The sequence below is a fragment of the Lucilia cuprina genome, chromosome 4 (genome assembly GCF_022045245.1).
Source record: "Lucilia cuprina isolate Lc7/37 chromosome 4, ASM2204524v1, whole genome shotgun sequence".
Lineage (NCBI taxonomy): Eukaryota > Metazoa > Arthropoda > Insecta > Diptera > Calliphoridae > Lucilia > Lucilia cuprina.
In genome coordinates this window covers 23,189,490-23,206,497 of record NC_060952.1, presented here as the reverse complement: position 1 = coordinate 23,206,497, position 17,008 = coordinate 23,189,490, and the positions used below count along the sequence as shown (strand labels likewise).

At 23.7% G+C, this 17,008-nt stretch overlaps 1 protein-coding gene across 5 annotated transcripts in view; it reads left to right on the top strand.

Moving 5' to 3' along the window:
• Positions 1-17,008, top strand: part of LOC111675782 — a 391,828-nt gene that overhangs the window by 313,991 nt on the left and 60,829 nt on the right. The gene's annotated exons all lie outside the window — the stretch shown is intronic.

Genomic DNA, 17,008 nt, shown 5'->3' with positions numbered 1-17,008 from the left:
TATACAAAATAGTGTATTATTAGAAAGTTCCTAATATTAATTCTGACCGAAAATCTACCTCCCACCCTGTAGTTTAAATGTATTTTAAAGTTTTACTTTTAGCTTTAGTAAATTTTGTTTACTTTATTTTTTACTCTTTATATTTTACTTTTTTATAAATTCATTTATTAAGCCATTCAGATTTAACTTGCAATATTAAAATAAAAACATAGCACCTGGGTAAATTTTTTATTATTTTTTTACACCAGATATAAATTATAGCTAATGTTTAGAAAAAATGCAAAATAAAAAGTTCAACAAACCTTTTTTCATAGTGAAAATGAAAAAATCCCTATTAAATATTTAAAGACTTGGCAGACACTAAGTTTATTTTGATTAGAATTGTATTCATGAGGATTTGTATGTGTGTGCAAAGAATGTATCTGTTAAATATTTTAAAACGCATAAAAAGTATGTACAAGTTTTTTACTGTACAAGAAAAAATTAAGAAAAAATTTAGAGTAAAGAAATTTATATTGACAATATAAATTGTATTAATTTGTGTACAATTTGACACTTATTCGCTTGTCTTATTCTGCTTGCCACACAGAACATCATATTACTTTCTTTTAAATTATTAAATTTGAAATTATATAAATAAACTTTTCTCACATGTGCGACAATTTTGTTAAGTGATCAAAAAATATATATGTATATACATACCTATGTATATTTAGATTATTCAAACACTTTAAAATAAAACCAAAAAAGTGTTTCAAATACATTTTTCCATTTGACAAATAAGACCAGATCGAAATTAAAAAAACATGAAAAAATACAACAAGTAAAAGTCTGCGACAAACAAATACATGACAAAAAAATCGTAAGGAAAGCTAAAAGGCTAGAAAAAACATAAAAGTGTGTTGCAAATCAGTGTCAGATTGGCTTACACACGTAGAACTTTTTTCCACACGAATTATACACAACAAATGTTGCAAGTAAAAAAAAAACATCAAAAAAGGCAATGATACATATTTGCCAAATAAAATACTTTAAAAAATCAAAAAACTCACTCTCATAAGTGGCAATAGCTGTGGCAGCACTAACATGAAAATAAAACAGTAAACGTTTTACAAGCATTTGTCATTTAAATGCCATAAGAGAAGTGAAGCTAAATGAGATAGATACAACGACACAAGTGCCAAATTTCGGTAACATCATGTCACGAACTTGGATTTGTTTTTGAACAGAAAATAAGGCAACAAAAAAAATAATTCAAAACATGAGAATAAAAGCAAAGCCTTTTTTGTGAAAAAAATTACTTTGTTATTTAAGTATTGGTAGGTAACATTTTCATTTAACTTAAACTTCGTTTTGAATTTTAACATTGTTGAAGAAATGTATACATATACACACACATTTATGTGGACTTATACATGCCTACACATTTTAAAAGTAGTATTTACTGTATATGAATGTAGACATCCTGTTATATTTTCACCTCTACAATGTACTAACCATACATACATATATACTCACTCACATTCATATATTAAGATAACAACGGTAAAATACTTTTCAACAGTCACTAAACGCTTAGTGTCATCGCAATACTGCCTATTCCTTAAAAGCCAAACTCCCCCATTTTCTTGAAATTAAAAAAAGAAAAAAAAAAAAAAAAAAAAGAACTACTTGCAAACAATCACTAAGTATATTAACAAATGTGAGTGTTTAAGGGTAACATATTCTTGCACCGTGGGTAGTGGTTTACCTAAATGTATTAAAAACTTATTTAACATAAATGTCACTTTTCTTGTTTGGTTCAAATCATTGTAGTCTTGCAGTGAAAATAGTGTTTTTTTTATACATGAACCTAGGTGAAGAGGTCATATGGAAATTTGTATCCCATCTAATTGTATGTACAGGGCCCTTCGAAGATTTGGAAATTATTTAGAACCTTCATGTATATTCAAAACATAACAGAAAACAAACTTTTTCTAATTCTGTACAGTTTTGTGATTACTCCCTTTGTAATACATGGAAATATTGATAATACCCCCACAAAAGTATATATTTTCTGGGTCTGGATCTGGCTATGTCTGTTCATTTGCCTGTCTGTCTGTCTAACCGCCCGTCTGTCTGTCTGTTTGGCATTGGAAATGGGCAATATTTGTTTAAGCCCCAAAATAAATGGACCCTCGAAAAACAACTCTAACAGTCATAACTGTTTTTAAAAGTGCAAGTATAGCGATGAAATTCGACATAAATAAAGCCACGTTCACACCAAATATTTGACAAAACTGACGTGACCCTTAAAAATCTACTTTTTGGTTTCTTTTAAATGTATATCTATTTGCACAAACATAATCTAGCTTTGACGACATCATTTGAATGTCGTTATTATTTGGATGGATTTGGATGGACGGACAGATAATTTATCTTAATCCACCCAGAAAGTTTGAGCCGATTAAAATATCAATATCTCATGTTCATTAACATTAAAAATTATCTGCAAGTCCCTCGATATTATAGTTATAGCTTTCTCATTATTTAACTATTCTAAGAAATATTAAAAGTTAATATTTAACTATTGTTGCCCACTGTTCCAAGTTTTTTGTTTAGTATGTGTTTTATTTTTATTTGTAGTTTACACACAATTGAGTAAGCGCTTCTTGAAACAGTTTTGCAGTCAAAGTACTTATATTCACAGCTACAATTTGATTGTAACTGTTTTCGTTTAAAGTGCCTATTTAAACAATGTCATCCATACATGGTAAAACACACACACACATTTTCTTTAATACAAGGTATATAAATATGTATGTAGTGCAAACACTTAAATAAATACGTACATATGTATTTATGTATTTTTGTACAAAGTAGATTTGTATGTATCTGACAATTGTTTGTCATCTACTGAATACAAATTTATTTGTCACTCACATAGTCTTTTATTTATCGTTTGGAAAATAAATATATTTCGTTAATATAACGGGCAGTCCAAATACTGGAACCTTTCACGTCTGTTATTTTGACATAATTGTTCTACTAGAATTGTTTACTATGACTAGATATCATGCTTTCGCGGTTTATACTTAATCGTTGTGAAGTGAATGCCATGTGTGTTTATAAAAGTAGTTTTTCCAATCCAAGTTAAAACGCAATAATCGTATGGACTATTTTACTATATCTTAAACTACCGAGTAAAATAATTTGGACCTGAGTAATGTAGAAATAACCAGATCTATTTTATACATTATTTCGAAATGAGGTCAATTATTTGAAACCGAGCGGAGAAGTACTTGTAAGTTTATCTGGCTATATTCGTTTAAACGCAACCAAAAATTATTTGTAGTTTAGTGCGCGCGAAAAATCAAGTAGAGTTAAAGGGAATCCGTATTGACAAATAAATTTTTACTTGTTTTATTTAATGTCTAAAAAGATAGATGTGTACGTGAGTGTCATATCCAAACATACACAAATGAATATTTAGACAACCTAAAAATTTCTTAAAAAATATTATAAATTTTAAATTACATCTTTAACATATGAACCTAGTATACCAATAATATATTATATTATATATACTAGGTACATATCGTCATATGAAATCCAAAAAGCCCTAGGTTACATTGAACAAATTTTTCAGGAGAAGCAAAAAACCTTCTAAAATGATAAATAAACATGAAATGTTCAACATTTTCTCAAGTTAAGCTTATTTTTAATTAAGAAATTAGTATTTGAAGAAAAATGTGCGGTTTTTGTTTTACTTATGAAACTTTCGCCCTTGAGAATTAGTTTTTTCTGAAAACCATTAAAAAATAGTAAGGTTCAACATTTTTAAATAAATTCCAAACGGTTTTTGGCCGAATCATGGAAGGCATTTGGCTTCTTTGTTTTCGTGAAAATTTTCGAAAATAAGAATTTTTCTTTGAAAAAATTCAAAAGCTGTTAAAATCATCTCTAAATCGCAAAGATTCGCTAAAAGTGTCATTTTCGTTTTATTTAATGCCAACTTACATCATTTTACAATTTTGAAGTCATGAATTTTAAGATAATTTTAGAACAAAATATTTTAGAATATCATTGATGGACGTTTGTTTTAATTGTAGGAATGTAAAATTTAGTAGGAACATGTACTTTGATACGGTGCATCATAATCAATCAATTTTGACTTTTTCTTAACTTAGGACCTAGAGAACTGATTTTTTGTGAAATCGAATAATAACTTATTAAAAAAAAGTAAATTTTTACTCTAAAATAAAAATCAGCAATAAACAGTTATTTTAACACAAAGAACTTTTCAGTCTGACACAATAAGTTATTGTTAAATGGTAATATATAGAACACTTATTTTGATCCATTTTTTCTATTAATTTTTTGTCTTTAAATGCATTGCGTGTTTTATTTTACTTATTTCAAAAAAGGTGTTGATAGTTTTATTTGAAGTTAATTTTTTTCTTTGTCTCTTTATGTGGCAAATTATTGTATTTCATTCTTTACTTTGTGAAAAAATCATTAATTCAACATTATTTTATTAAAAGCCAACTGTTTTATGTGCCTGTGTGTCTAATTGGTATTATGTTTTATGTTTAATTGTCTATAGCTTATTGATTGAAAACATTTGTTTTAAGAGCCTTGTATAACCATTTATTAAATCGGAAAAAACGCAATGTATATCAAATGACAGTATACATAATTGAAATGTATAAGATATTACCAGTTGGGCTAAGTAATAGAGTGGAGTTTAACATTATAATAGACATTTTAAATAATAAGTATTAAATTAATTTAAATTAAAGTTCGATTTTCTGTCTCACGTAAGGCGTTATCAATAATTTTCGGTGTAAAAGTAAAGATTATTAAATAATATTTTGAATAAATGTTACCTTAGTAATGTATAACTTTAAATGACAAATATATGTCTTTAATAAATAACATAAGCTTAAAATTAAACAAGATTTGTTTCGTCCTCTTTAACTAACGCATACTGGTAGATTATTATTATTTAAACAGAAATCTTCAATTCTGTTTCATAAGACGATTATCATTTTATCAGTTTTTTATTTTACATTTAATTTGCCTGGTGTTGTATTGCCTAGACATGCCCCCTTATTTAGTGCTTAAGCAGTTATGCCTTTTGGCATCAGGTCAAAAAATGAGAAAAATATATATATTTTTTTTCTTAACGCATGCCACTACGTTTATTCATCGTTCATCATGTAGTGATTTAAGATAATTGACTGTCACTATGAGGCGTATGACATCAATCAAAAAATAAAATGGTTCATCATCATCATGGTTGTACTTCTCATCATTATTATTTGTATCATTAGAAGGCCTTATAACCCAAAATATTTTAAGGAAACAAAAATAGTAAAATAACATGAGAAAAATAAAAAAACGTAAATTATAAAGAAAAATTACAAAAATCTTTACGAAAGATAAAGAGGCTGTACTGGTGGGGGAGAGTGTTAAGAAAACGAAATCAAGGAATAATAATATAAAGCCTGATGACAAAGTCAAATTGAATTGTACTTGTATAGCTACGACAATGTAGTAGCAAATATAAAAATATGTTTTATTATTTGTTTTTGTCTACTATAAAAGTCAACGAAAAAATAATAAAAATGACAAAATGATAAAGATTATATTGTGACACATTCATTTATTTTCTTTGTTTTTTTTTTTTGCTTGTCTTTATTGCATTTATTTTTATATTGCTTATAAGCTTCTTATTAATTTTTTTAGTTGTCATAATAAAATTATTCTTTAGAAACAGGTGTTTTTTGGAAAGTAGAAAATTTTGGGATTTTATTAAATTTGTAGAAATTAAATAGAAAATATTTATTAACTACGGCACTTAACATTTTCTATTGAATTATAGCATTTGATTACAAATTTATGTTGAAATTAATGCATACATTAAAAATATTTTTTAAATTTTTAGAAATGTTCTAGGATTTTGTATTTCACTATAAATATAAAATTACAATGCTTTAGTTTTAAAAGTTATACTTTAAAAATAACAAGTTTAAAACATCCAAATACCACAATAAGTATTATATTTTCTATTTTTTTCTCGCTAAACAAATAATGATATTTTAGCGTGTTTACAACTTGATGACATTAAAGACCTTTTTGTTTTTGTCAAATTCAATACAAATATATTGATAACATAGATATTAGATTTAACGTATTAAACTAAAATATCATGTTAAATTGCCATAAAATATGCCAGGTCACAAAGCTATTCAAAAAGACACCTAAATACTAAAATAAGTATCTATGTTTTGTTCTGGAAACATAAACTCAGTAAATTCTCACGTTTGATTTTGTTGGATTTTTTATTTTTTTTATTCTCAAATACTATTATGTATCTAAATACAAGGATATTTTTACACTTTTATGACTTTTAAAAATGACATCACGTCAGCGTCAAAATGATAAATGTTGATGTTAGAATTTTGGTTTTAAATATTAAACTTATTTCGAAATAATATATAAATGCAGTGATGCTGTTAGTAAAAGTAGCTTAGAGTTAAGTGTTTCTGGAGTAAATAGCTTAGAAAATGTATATATGAGGATTTCAGTTTAAGGGATTCAACTTTTGATGTCTATAGATGGTAGTTTTCCGATCTTTTAAAAATATATAAATCTAACTATATTTTTTTAAAAGATCGGTCAAGAAGATTCGGATTTTTAATAGGTTTAATTTCGACAATTTTGCAGGTGTTTTTTTTTTTCTTTTAAGTATCTTGTTAAATATTTTCGTGACAAAATTTGTTTCAAATTAATTGAAGAAATACTTAATTAAGATCTTTTTCCTTAAGAGCTTTTATTCGCTTAGAGGAATGCGAGTGGAATATTTATTAAACTAAATATTTTATAAAACACTTGCATATGTACTATTTTGTATTTTATATTTGTGTTTAAAAGCTCAAAAATAAAATATATACTGAGAAACTATACAAATTATTCTCTAAGACGGTATAAAACATAGCAAAATAAAATCCCATAGCGCCGATAATTATATATTAATATATTAATCTCAAGAATAAAATCTCTTTTTCCAGGGGACTACGCAGAAAACTGTAAAATATTTTTTAGAAATTATTCTCAGAAAAATTTGTTTTGATATTTTTGAAAAATGTATTTGTATATATTTATATTTGTATACACAAAATATGAAACAACTAAAAAATATTATAAAAAATATAAGATTTGCCACATTTGAATATAGCACTCTTATTTAATTTTAACTTAGTTTTCTTTGATGACTCAAAGGTCACTTTTGGACAATAAAAATCAAATTTTATTAAAGGTCTCACTTTTACGCAACTAAGTAAAATATAATTTAATAAAAGAAAACCAAACAAATCTGAGGACAGCAAAAAATATAAATAAAAATAATAAAAACTTAATACATAAAATAAATAAATGAAAAAAAAACGAAAGCAGAAAATCAACATGTTACGTGACGAGTAGAATAAATGATAGTTTTATTAAAGAAAATACGAAACAAACAAAAAATACATAAACAAATAAACTAACTAACCATTTGATAACAACTCCTACAATACGGTTAAAATCAGGCACTCGTCAACACATGAATACGCAGCAAAATACACAATACAAATACATAAACATACACAGTTTTCCAAAGGCAACACCATTTCCTAAAAAAATATTTTTTTCTATTAGAAATATAACTTCTTCTAAGAAATATTTTACAATTTTAAAACCAAATGTATTGAGCCTTTCTGAAAATAAGAACTTTTAAATTTCCAAATATTACCCACAAGTATTGGGTGTCAGTCTGTTTATTCGTGTTGAAGGTGGTTGAAAACGAATTCAAATCAATTGATTGTTAACATTTTTATCATCACAATGGGTTTTTTTTTATTTTATACTTATTCTCTTTCCTATTTTTTTCCTATTTTCCTTAGAGTTTGTTTCGGCTTAAAGTCCTGTTGTGTGTTAAATCCTTAAAATTGTACTCATTTTTATGTAAAGCAACAAATGTGTTTACCCCTTTTTTGTAAGTAGAAAAAATGGTGTCATTCTATTTAATCACTCAGATTCTTTTAAATCCTATTTTCATTTTACACTTTTTTTATAAAACCCTTGTTTGTTGATTTCAGTAAGTTTTTTTTCTTTCTGACGTGATTTTTAGAATTAATGACAAACGAACGTTTTAAGGAAAACACAAATTCTTTTTTTCTTTTCTTTGGGGAAAATAAATTTTTATTTACTAGATTTAAAAATTAAACATATTTGGAATATATAGAAATTATTATAAAACTTAAATTATAAAAATACTCAAGTTAAGTTTAAAATATTTTTACACAATTTCATAAGAAAAATAAATTATAATATCAGATTTATGTGAGTATTAGTTAATTTAAAGTTAAAACCTTAAATATTTATGTAAGTAATATACTTACATATACCAATCTTGATTTAGATCTACTCTGTTAAAGTTAATTCTGGGAAGTGAATACAAAGAAACAGGTAAGTTATAAAATATGAAAAATTTGTTATCATACTTAAGTTTACGTTGATATACTTCAGAAACTTATATTTGACATTTTGTTAAATATTATTAAATTTTTTTATTTAATCAAAAGAAAAACCAAAATTACTGATGGCCTTTATTAAATAAAACCAACTAGCTCATTAAATGAATACAGGAAAATATAAAAAATCACAAAGTTAATAATCAACTTTTAAAAACTTGTCTTCAGCTGAATATGAAAATGTTCTAAAAGTACAATGGATATAAAACTACAAAGGATTTTTATAAAAAAATAAGCTCTCGCATTAAGTTGACTACAAGAACAAGTTTTAATTGTATAAACTAACTTGTGTTTAACGCTAGCGTTAAAAATGTATATTCTCTCTTGTCTTTTATATAAAACTGATTCCAACATTAACATGTGTTCGCTGCAAAAATATTACAACAAAAGTGCAATATATATAGAACATGTGAAATAATTGTGAAAAAAATTAAACTTCCACCTGGACATTTTGTTAATTGTATGTGTTTTTGTACTGATAATTATTTACAAATTTAATATTTTATTGTTTTACTTATATGAAGGCTACGTGAAATTTTAAAATAGCCCATATTATAATACCTACATAGCCCATTTATAATACCTAACTAACTGCAACAACTAAAAATATTTATGCAAAATTTTAGCTCATCCCTTTTGGACTCTATCGTGTTGTTAACTGACAGACGGATGGACATAGCTAGATCGTCTTGAAATCGAATAAAGACACCAAATAAGTATATACTTCTTTGGATCTTAGATCAATATTTTGATGAGGAAAATAATGTACTTCCTCTTTTTTAATGGTTATATAAAAATATTATGAAAAACCATTAATTTTTTTATCAAATTTTTGCAAAAATTAATAATTTTCTAAAATTCTTTAAGAATAATGAATTAAACTTATAAAAAACTTTTTTTTTAATTTGGATTAATTAAAAAAACATTGGATAATGAGAAAAATAAAATAAACTGTTTTTTATTTACATAAGTTTTATATACATGGCATACATAATTTATCATCATTAGCACACTTATACGCTTCCTACAATCAGCAGTATTTTAATAGTAGGAAATCCGCTCAAGTTTCATCAACAAATACTAATAAGATTCTTTTAAAAAAAAAAAAAAAATATATATATATTATATATATATTATATATATATATATATATATATATATATATTTCTATATATATATATATATATATATATTATATATACTATATATATTATATATATATATATATATATATATATATATATATATATATATATAGATATATATAATATTATATATATATATATATTATATATATCTATATAAATATATATATATATATATATATATTTATACTATATATATATATATATATATATATATATATATTTATGCAAAATTTTAGCTCATCCCTTTTGGACTCTATCGTGTTGTTAACTGACAGACGGATGGACATAGCTAGATCGTCTTGAATCGAATAAAAGACACCAATAAGTATATACTTCTTTGGATCTTAGATCAATATTTTGATGAGGAAAATAATGTACTTCCTCTTTTTTAATGGTTATATATAAAAATTATGAAAAACCATTAATTTTTTTATCAAATTTTTGCAAAAATTAATAATTTTCTAAAATTCTTTAAGAATAATGAATTAAACTTATAAAAAACTTTTTTTTTTAATTTGGATTAATTAAAAAAAACATTGGATAATGAGAAAAATAAAATAAACTGTTTTTTTATTTACATAAGTTTTATATACATGGCATACATAATTTATCATCATTAGCCACACTTATACGCTTCCTACAATCAGCAGTATTTTAATAGTAGGAAATCCGCTCAAGTTTCATCAACAAATACTAATAAGATTCTTTTAAAAAAAATAATATATATATATATATATATAATATATAATATATATATATATATATATATATATATATAATATATATATATATATATATATATATATATGTATATATATATATATATATATATATATATATATATATATATATTATATATATATATATATAATATATATATATATATATTTCTTTAAAAAGAAAAATATTATTAAATCTTAAAAAATTAAAAATAAATAATCTGCTTAAATACATTAAGAATAATAAAAATACATTTATAAAAAACAAAAAAAAACAATGTTATTTGATAATAAATAATAAATTGTTGTTTTAAATTTTTTAATAAAACATTAAAATCGGAGAAAAATAAAAATAGTCTCTCCTTTATTATAAATATAAATTTGTCTATACATAAACTGTTTTATATTTATATAAATATTACTCTTATATACCCATGGCGTATGATTAATTTATAATCACAAGCATACTTATACGCTTCCTACACTAAAGTTCTAGCAAAATTTTAATCGTAGGAAATCCTAATATCATTTACTACTTCCGGTCAAGTGTCATCAATTAATTTATTTGCGCTTGTCTAAATGTGCTTCATTTTAACAGTCGAAAGATAGTATTTGTAAAGTAACTTTTTTGACATTTTCACTATTCTTTGCTATTTCTTACTTCCCACACATAGCATTAAATAGAAATAACTCTACAGAAAATTGCATGAAAGGTTGGAGGGATAAGGTCAACATTGAAATAGTATTGTATGTTTTTAGGCAAATATGTCAATAGGTCGTGTTGTTATGCCTGTCATTATCATCTCTCCTTCGTCAATTTGTCCTCCATCTCCAATAAAACTACAAAATGCCTGTAAGTGTGTTACTTTTATTCTACTTCAAGGACAATTTTCATTTTCACAACAATATGTTGGTGTGTTATTTTTGCAATTGTTTGTCTCTTCTTCTTTTTTATACGATTCCTTTCAATTCGTTGTATGTACATATGTATGTGTTAAAAATGGTAAAGTTTATGCTTCGACTTATTTTTTTAAATTGTGCCTTATTGTTTACATTTGATTGTTTAGTTTTAGGTGATTTTATATATTCTTTTTTTATTTTCACTTGGCCCCAGTTCGTTTACAATCAAGTGTGAAATATTGGATTTATTACCAAACAAATAAGTAGATTTATATATCATTATTATTGTAACTTTTTTAGGGGAAATTTAGGTTTATTCTTTTTACATTATTTTGTATATTCTTTATACTTTGTGTATTTAGTCGTATAATAGTTTATTGTTGTTGGCAGTAAAAGTCCTGATGTTTATATATTTGCTCCTTTTGGATGAAATACTTATAAATATAATAGAAAATTATTGTTATAAGTTAGTCTTTTATGAAGATTGTTATTTATAAATTTAACTTTTGTTTGAGGTGTTAAATTTTTATTTATTTATTTTTTTTTTGTATTAATATAATTTTATTTATCACTTGGAAATTGTTCGTTGGAAATAGGTATTATTTTAAGTACAAACAACTATAATACAACTTAAAGAAAAATTAAGACTACTCCGTACACTCGTGTACAGAGTACTTTTTGAAGAACGAAAACGAAGAGTACTACTTAAAGGACGAAAAGGGGAAAACACTACAATTTTTTTGTTGTGTAGCTTGTTTGTTATAAAACGAGATACTAGAATGTTTATATTTTTTTGGAGATCAACATATTGGCTTTTGAACCATAGTGTCCTTCAAAATTTTGCAACACTTAAAACATGCTTATGTAGGAATTCACTGAAAAAGAAACTATGTATGTTTGAAAGGATATTTGTTTATCATAATATAAATTTAATTTTATGAAAAATTTATAAGAAAATTTAGATTTATAAACCTATTCAAAAAAAATTGTTATGGATTCTTTTTTGAAATAATTTCAAAAAAATTCGATCTAAAGTATTACATAATTCCATGGATTAAGTACCTTAATTATTGATAACTACATAAATTTTAATTAAAAATCGATTATCGGATTAAATGGTAAAACTTATAATTTTTATTTAATAATAAAACTTGTAACCACTTAAATATTATTACTTAAACTACTATATGTTTTTGTTATGTTTATAAGAGACATGCCCATTGTTTATACTAATATCCTATTATGGGAAACATAAGAATATATAAATTAGTTTTTCTGGATCACAAAACAAAATTTTCATTAGGTTATTAATATAATAACCTAAAATTAAATAAATCAAATTAAAACAAGAGTCCTGTTGTTCAAATGTGTATAAACAAGTTTAGAATTGAAAATAAAACAATTATAAGTAAACACACATACACGAAGCATTTATGTAGTTTATGTTCAAATCAAATTTATTAAGCATGTATTATTGTGTAGTTTGAATATTCTGTTTATGGTTAGAAATATTTATGTATGTGTAAATTAGACCTGCCCTGAAATTAAAAAACAATTTTTTTGTAATTCTTATTTTGTAAGTAAGTTTTGATTTTAAAGAAAAACAATTGTGTATTTCTATTTTAACTAGTCTAATGTCAAAACTTCTCTGTTTTATATAATTGAGTTTTATTTAGTATGTAATTCAAAAACTAATTATTGTCTTGGTAGGTTTAAGGTGAATCATACTAAATATTACTTATATTGTGCTGGTATGTTGTTTGTGCAGGCACTTTCATTTTGTTAAAATATTTTACAACTTTAACAATGTCTTCAATATGTATAGTAAGAATTATTTTCAATATATAAATAACCTATGCATATTGTTTAAATATTGTGTGCAAGAAGGAAATTAATAACATATGTATACAGTGGATGGCAAACTTTTATATATAACCAAGTAAAATTATTGTATAAGAACCACAATTATTTTAATGAAATGGTTTTAAAAACTTCTACAAATACATATTAAAAAAATTAAAGCATCATTAAAGCTTTAACAAAAAAATTTAAACTAATTTGTCAAATCAATGTATTTATGACTTAAATATTTGTTATTTATCCCATTGTGCTTAAACCTTAATAATATAACCAAACAAAGAAATGAACATAAATCATTAAATATAATTGCAATTTGTTGCAAATAAAATATAAACAATCCATAATAAAATTATATACATATTTACAAACAGCTAGCAGTTATTCCTTATACATATGTATACATATATTTTATCAAAATATATCTTACAAAACGAAGTAAATCTTTAAAATAAGAGAAATATTATTTTAAGAACATTTATTAAATATTCTGTAAATATAATATTTATCGAGTTTACCATTAACTTTGTTGCTAAGCTGAACATTTATTTCATTCCATTAAATGCAAATAATTTTAAGACAGTCTAAATATATTAAATTTATTTGTTATAGTTTTTATTGCTAATACAAAATAGTAATCATGACTTTAGTTTTGACTATAGAATAATCACTATACTGTAGTAAAGACTATAGCGAAGACTAGAATGTATGCTTCAGTCAAGAATATAGCTTAAATATATATATAACTATAGCTATTAATAACCATAGTTAAGAATGTAATCAGTACTAAAGACTATTACTACTATGATGTTAACTATTGTATATAGTTTAAACTTATACAATAGATTAGTCTTATACAATAGATTAGATCCTTTAAATAAATTTTAAATATTAAAAACAACAGTATTTACTGTTAATAGATTTTATTTTATTTTGATAATTTGTGAATTTTGACCATTTAGTCATTTAAAAAAATAGACGAAATAATGGACTGATTTTAACTATTTTCAAAAGGATTCATCCTTATTTACTAATTATGTGGGTGTAGCACTTTGACTACTGCAAATATCAAAATAAAAAGTTGCTTGTAGTTCCTTCCCGACGTACACAAAGACACTGTGAAATTTTCAAGAAAAAGTATTGAATCTACAGGCTAAATGAAGTAAAACTACGTTCACACAGTTTTAATTTCATTATCATCCTTCCTTGCAAAAGGTCTTCAAAGTTTTAAAAAACACATTTTCAGAAAAAAATATATATTTTAAAAAACTTCGACTGATCAATTTGACTGCTGAATTTGATACCAAAAGAAGATTATGAAATACTTTCCATTATGCCGAAAGATGTCAAAAATGTCTTTCTGTTTTCTGTAGACATTCCATTAATTTTAATAAAATTTCAGATTTTAGCTAATACCAACTGTATGTTCTATACATATTTCTATATCCTTAGGGTTTAAAATTTCATTACATGTCAAATGTAATTATTTCTTGTCCAAGTAAAAAATAATTTTTTGTGTACTACAAAAACTATGATTGATTGTAATGAAAGTTATACAATAATATTTGTAATTTATTTTCATTTTATTAACTTTTAAATTAAATTTTATACTTTTAAGGACATTTTTAAAATGTTGTTTGTTATTTTATATGACTTAATGGCTTATATACAATGTATTCAATATATATAAAATAATTCAATTTAGTTATTTAAATATACCAAATATATACATATTTTTTTAAATTGCAAAATTAATGCAATTATTTCGCATAGACAACATATAATCGAACCTACCGAATATGATTTTTATCATATTTAAATTAAATACACAAAAATGCTCACAAAGGTGTTTAACTTAAGACAATTTCATTTGTGCTGAATCAAATTTTAAGTTCATGAGAAGTGAACATAAATTATTAATAATTAAATTTGTTTTATTTTTAACAAAACATAATTTTTTTTAAATAGCTCAGCGTTTCGCTGCGGAATTTAAGATAGCTTAATGAAAATTGGCTCAAAGCTTCGCCTTAGCATAGTTAGTAAAGTATTAAAAGTCCCCGAGGTCAAAAGTTATAAAAATCAGTTCTTAGCGAATATCTTCCTTATTATAATCTAGCTATCTGAAATTCCGCAGATTGCTTTTTTGTATAATTTTCCTTTATTCATATATGTATACTTTTTAATATTAATACAAAAAAATTAATAGTTGAAAAGCTGATTTACCCCTTATTCAAGAATTTCATAAATAAAACGAATATGTGGTGGACAATTTTTGCTTAATATTATAAAATATAAATATAAAATATGTTTATTATATAAAGAGGTAAATTTATTTTAAAATATTTGGGAAAAATAGGAATTATATTAGTGAGCTTTTATGGACGTTTTATTTTTAACAACTGTCAGTCAATATTTCGAACTAATTTCTTATGGCAGGTAGGTGCAATTTCTTTATTTTATCTTTGGAACCACCATGGTACGAAGTTAATAGTGCATTTATATTTTATATACAAAAACAACATACTCATGATTTTTAATAAAATATATTTAAATAGAAGTGAAAAAATATTCAGCACTGAAAATGGTTTGGGCATTTTAAACCTACGAAAAAAGGTTAAGAATGAATTAAAAAAATGTTTTTACTCTGGCAAAAAAATTAAAATATTTAATGTTTTTTGTTAGCACAACGACGCTATTTACATATGTATGTATTTTCAATTTTAACAAACAACTTTTTTAATTATACTTTAAATATAGAAATATTTCATTTAAAAAGTTTTATTTCCTCTTCTATGGTCAAGTTGTAAAACACAATGTAGAATTTACATAAAAAATATTTAAATAAATATTTATTTGAGATACATAAAAAATATTACAAATAAAACAGATAAAAGCTATAAAAAAACTTTAAGTAAAACAACTGTAATCGAAGATGCCCTATATTAAAATTGTTACTATTGCGGCTTATAATTAGACTAAAAAATTAAAATAGTGACAATAAAGTGACAAAATAAATGATTATTTACATATCAATATGTTGGAATATTAAAAAAAAACATTACACAAATATTTTTTTTTATATTTATAGGGTGTATCGAAACTTCTAATATACTGCATGTTTTTCTTAAATAATAAACTAAATATTGCTAAAAACAACAATTTTATTTTTCTGTTGCATAAATTTAACTTTTGTTTTTCCCTTTGTATTTATTTATCTTTTTGTTTGATTTAATGCAACAATACGATTATTGCTGCATAATAAAATAAAAAAATTATACAAATAATTGCACAATGTGTGTACACAAAAAGATATATTTATGTTTTATATAGACTTATGAATGTAAATAATAAATATTAATGAAATAACTATAGAAAATGTAACTACTATTGTTGAAATTTGTATCAAAAACAAAAGTAAAAAACCTATAAAAATAATTTGTTTTGTCGGTATTAAATTTTGATATAAATTTAACATTAGACTTTTATCATGGTAATAAAAAAATTGTTGAATAAATACTAAATAATTGTTATGCTTAGAGTATAAAAAATATAAATATTTTATAATAAAAAATAGAAATTTATGTTAAATATATACGAAAAGTATCGCCATAAAAGAGCTATGATTAATAGTGATTCAATCTTATCGAGCTAAGTGCTTATATGTATATGATATACTTATATAAATTATCCCAACTTGATAGATATTAACTTTCATAACTGTTTAAGTATTTAGAAAATTCTTCAATTATATACATCGACTTTTTTAAAAAATAACCCAAAAATAATGGCACACGTTAACTTTTAATATTGTACATTCAGATTTATT